The following is a 5,269-nucleotide window of genomic DNA, read 5'->3' as shown; positions in this document are numbered from 1 at the left end:
GATCTTGTCAGTCGTTTCTTGCAGAATCTCGGGCCCAGTCAATTGTGAATGACCGACCTCGTGCCATACAATAGGCGAGCGACATCTCCTACCATACAAGGCTTCGAAAGGTGCCATTTCGATGCTGGAGTGATAGCTATTATTGTACGAAAATTCAACTAACGGTAGGTGTTTGCTCCAACTACCACCAAAATCGATAACACACGCACGGAGCATGTCTTCAATAGTACGAATCGTTCTTTCAGTCTGCCCGTCGGTTTGCGGGTGGAATGCGGTACTCAAATTCAGCGTCGTACCAAGAGCTGCTTGAAAAGTTTCCCACAATCTCGATGTAAACCGAGCATCGCGATCAGAAATGATGTCTCGAGGCGTACCATGATTCTTAATGATCTCGTCGGTGTAGATTTGGGCTAGCTTGGCCACCTTATAGTCTTCTCGTATTGGCAAAAAGTGGGCTGATTTGGTTAGACGGTCGACTATAACCCAAATACTGTCGTGACCTGATGGCGTGGTCGGAAGCTTAGTTATGAAATCCATAGCTATGCTTTCCCACTTCCATACGGGTATCGGCGGTTGTTCGAGTAAGCCTGAAGGTCTTTGGTGTTCAGCCTTGACTCTTGCACAAGTTAAACAGCTACCAACATATAGGGCAATATCCCTTTTCATCCCAGGCCACGAGTACTTGTAGTGAAGGTCCTGGTACATTTTGTCCGCACCGGGATGAATGGAATATCGGGATTTGTGGGCTTCGTTCATGATAATCCTTCGCAAATCTGTCCTTCTCGGAACCCAGATTCGGTCCAGATAATAGAATATCCCATTGGCTTTGCTCACGAGCTGAGTTCCATCGTGATAGATTCATTCTTTCTTCAATGTACGCTCGTTAAAGCAAGCGTGTTGTGCTTCACGGATGAGAGCTTCGAGGTTATACTGAGCCTGGATGTTTCGAACACCTATCACGTAATTCTTTCTGCTGAGGGCGTCTGCAACTACATTCGCCTTGCCTGGGTGATAACGGATCTCGCAGTCGTAATCGTTGAGAAGTTCTACCCATCGGCGTTGACGCATATTGAGTTCTCTCTGGTTAAAGATATGTTGTAGGCTCTTGTGATCGGTGAAGATCGTACACCTTGTACCATACAGGTAGTGTCGCCAAATCTTTAAGGCAAAGACAACTGCGCCTAGCTCGAGGTCATGGGTTGTATAGTTCTTCTCGTGGATTTTGAGCTGTCGAGATGCGTAAGCTATAACCTTGTCTCGTTGCATGAGAACACAGCCAAGTCCAAGGTTTGAAGCATCACAATAGACAACGAAGTCATCGCTTCCGTCCGGCAGTGTAAGAACTGGTGCATGGCACAGCATGTGTTTGAGGGTTTGGAAAGCAGTCTCCTGCGCGGTTCCCCACACAAAAGGCTTGTCTTTCTGAGTAAGGGAGGTAAGCGGTACAGCAATCTTTGAGAATCCTTCGATGAATCGCCGGTAGTAACCAGCTAATCCGAGAAAAGAGCGAACTTCTGACGGATTCCTTGGCGTAACCCATCCCTTGACTGCCTCAATCTTTGCAGGATCAACGTGTATACCCCGACTATTCACAATATGACCCAGAAATTGAACCTCCTCCAACCAGAACTCGCACTTGGAGAATTTGGCGTAGAGTTGGTTTCCCTGAAGCAACTCGAGAACCAATCGCAAATGCTGCGCATGTTCGGCTCTCGATCTGGAATAAATCAGGACATCGTCGATAAATACAATGACGAAACGATCTAAGAACGGTTTACACACGCGATTCATCAGATCCATAAAGACCGCGGGTGCGTTGGTCAATCCAAAAGGCATGACAACAAATTCGTAGTGGCCGTATCGGGTTCGAAAAGCGGTTTTGGGTATATCTTCCTCTTGAATCCGCAACTGATGGTAGCCTGAACGTAGATCAATCTTGGAGAAACACTGAGCACCTTGTAGTTGGTCAAACAGGTCATCGATTCTTGGTAAGGGGTATCGGTTCTTGATGGTCAGCTTGTTCAATTCCCGGTAATCGATGCACATTCGGAACGACCCGTCCTTCTTTTTGACGAAAAGGACTGGTGCGCCCCATGGAGAAGTGCTCGGGCGAATGAAGCCTTTTTCAAGTAACTCTTGGAGTTGGTTTGAGAGTTCTCGCATCTCAGATGGAGCGAGTCGATACGGAGCTTTGGCTACTGGGTTGGCTCCTGGAATAAGGTCGATTCGAAAGTCGATATCACGACTAGGAGGTAATCCAGGAAGATCATCAGGGAACACCTGAGGAAATTCTCGGACAACAGGAACATCCTTGACTTCAACTTTCTTTTTCTTGTCCGTCTCTGCTACAACAATGTTGGCCAAGAAGGCTCGATATTCCTTGCGGAGATATTTGCGAGCTTGAAGACAGGACATGAGCTTGAGATCTTTCGCAGTAGTTTCACCGTAAACACATAGAATATCACCACTAGCTAACACAAAACGAATCATCTTATCGGAACACACAACTTCAGCACGGTTTTCACGAAGAAAGTCCATGCCTACTATGACATCGAAACTTCCGAGTTGCATTGGAATGAGATTAATCGGGAATATATGATTGTTGAGCTCGAGAGTACAATCACGGAGCACAGAATTGACAGCAATGGTTCTTCCGGTAGCGACTTCTACTTCGAAGGGTGTCGAAAGATAAGAGCGCTTACGTCTAAGAAGCTTCTCAAATTCAAATGACACAAAGCAGTTATCGGCTCCAGTATCAAACAAACATGATGCATATATACCATTCACAAGGAACGTACCATTGACCACGTTGTTATCAGCTTGAGCCTGGCGTGCGTTGATGTTGAAAGTTCTAGCGTGAGCTGCTTGTTGTTGAGGCTGTTGTTGTTGTTGCTGGGGTTGTTGAGCTTCTTGTTTCACCACCCTGTTCGGGCACCGGTTTGCGAAGTGGTTAGGGTCACCACATGCAAAGCAGGTCCGAACATTGTTTGCCGGGGCCTGTGCAGCTTGAGGAGCTTGAGGAGCAGGGAGTAGAGCCTGGTTGACAGCGGCTTGAGCTTGCGTTTGACGGGGACCATAGCGGCAATTCGCAGTGAAATGCCCGTAGACGTTACAGTGAGCACAGAATCGGCAGGCCACACCCACCGGGTGATGATAGGAACATGTAGCACAGAGTGGGTGGGGGCCGGTGTACGCACGCTTCGCTGGCGGCGCATTGATCACTGGCGCTGAACGCTGTGGCTGTTGCTGCTGGGCTGGTACAGACTGTAGTGGAGCAGCAGTGGTTGCGGCAGCGCAACTTTTGTTCTTCTTTCTTCTTCTCGAAGACTTGGAGGCTTGAGTGGTAGGGTTGTCGGTTGATGCGGTAGTAACTTGATGCAACGACTTGGATGGCTTATCCCAGACACCAGCCTTAACTCGCTTGTCGTTAATCTCAGCAGCGAGTAGGTAGGTTTCCTCGATTGATGCGGGTTTTGAAGCTAGGACAAAATCTGCGACACAATCCGGAAGAGCACGGATGTATTTCTTGATGGTCATTTCGGGAGTCTTGACCTGGTCTGGACAGATAATGCTCAGTTGTTTGAAACGGGCGGTGAGACCAGCATTGTCTCCCTCCTTTTGCTTGATACTCCAGAACTCATCCTCCAACTTTTGGCGTTCGTGGGGAGGACAGAACTCGTCCATCATGATCGCTTTCAATTCTTTCCACGTCAGCTCGTATGCAGCGTCGTTCCCGCGCTTGTTCCTTTCTGCGGTCCACCAGTCCAAAGCTCGCGACTGGAAGACACCGGTAGCATTGAGAGTACGGAGGTGATCTGGGCATCCGCTTTGACGAAGGGTGACTTCTACCGAGTCAAACCAATGAAACAGAGCCGTAGGGCCATCTTCACCGGTAAACTCTTTTGGCCCACATGCCTTGAATTGTTTGAAGCTGAAAGTAGCTTTGTTGGAGTCTTTGGGCGTGAGGGTTCGGGATTCCTCAGATGACTTGCTTGCGTTCTCGAACACATCACTGACGGCTTTCGCCACGGTCTTAGAGATGATAGCAGCCAGACGTCGATCTCTTTTCTCCTGGCGGGTAAGACGCGAGTGTGATCTGGGTTGTCCAGATGACGACATGGTCTGCAATAGACATCGTCACAGGCTCAACACAATGAATTCGAGTCTCACACGTTCTTAGATCTCTAAAGCTTAGAATCACGTCGCATCTCTCGTCACGTATCACATATAATCACATAAGCACGTAATCATAGAGGCACATAAGCACAGAAGCAATTAGGGCACATAAGCACAGAAGCAATTAGGGCACTTAATTTCCTAACACGTACGAAATTTTTATCACAGAGGCAATTAATGTCACGTACTTCCTCCTACAGTACGTAGTAGCACACTTAGTTTCCTAACCGCCTCTAAGTTTTGAATATAGCGGTCACATACAACACATCGAGTAACATCACACTGTATCGTCTAACTTAGTCGTATAGCGTAGCATAGCACACTGGTTTCGTTTAGATCACATCAACAGGGATTTGAATCGAGATCGAATAGCAGCAAAGGTCACGCAGATTGATAACAAATGGAGTAACCAACAAATCTTAAAACACGTAAACAGGTAAATCATATAAAATCAACGAAGCAACACTTAAAATCGGAAAATGGATTGTCTGCGGCTACTAGACTTTGACTAACCATGGCAATTTAACTATTCACAGTTGACTTGTCGTCACTTTCGACTCTAGGGGACATGTTCCTGCCTCGATTCTTGGGCATTATGCACGCGCATTCTAGGTCATACTCGTGAGTTCAGGTCGTTGGAGTCCGTCAATTGCCTTGGCGAGATAAAATTAAAGTTGGAATAACTGCCAAGGTTAGGGTTTCACCCCTAGCTCAGCGATTTCTTCCTTGTTTTAAGAAAATTTAGAGGAAATTTTCATCAAATTATGGGTTTCAGCCCCGAATTTGGTATAACTTTCCCCCGTTTTGTTGATAGAAATTAGCACAAAGTAATTGGCAAAAATTTGTAATTTAGGCAGGAATTTGCGGGTTTCACTCCTAATCCCGTCCAAATTACAAAATTTGGCTCGGAGTTCGGATGTAATGATAGAATAGAAGGAAACAACATAAAATAAGCACATAAACTTGGTCTCTTGGTTCCTAACTATAGTCTAGGTCTCTAAGACAGCGATCCGGACTAGATCGTGTCTAACCTAATTCCCTATAGTTATGGCTCTGATACCAATCTGTCACACCCCAACCGATGGCGGAATCA

This window comes from Helianthus annuus, chromosome 2 (genome assembly GCF_002127325.2).
Source record: "Helianthus annuus cultivar XRQ/B chromosome 2, HanXRQr2.0-SUNRISE, whole genome shotgun sequence".
NCBI lineage: Eukaryota > Viridiplantae > Streptophyta > Magnoliopsida > Asterales > Asteraceae > Helianthus > Helianthus annuus.
The sequence above is the reverse complement of the archived record's forward strand: the minus strand, read 5'-3'. Positions refer to the sequence as shown.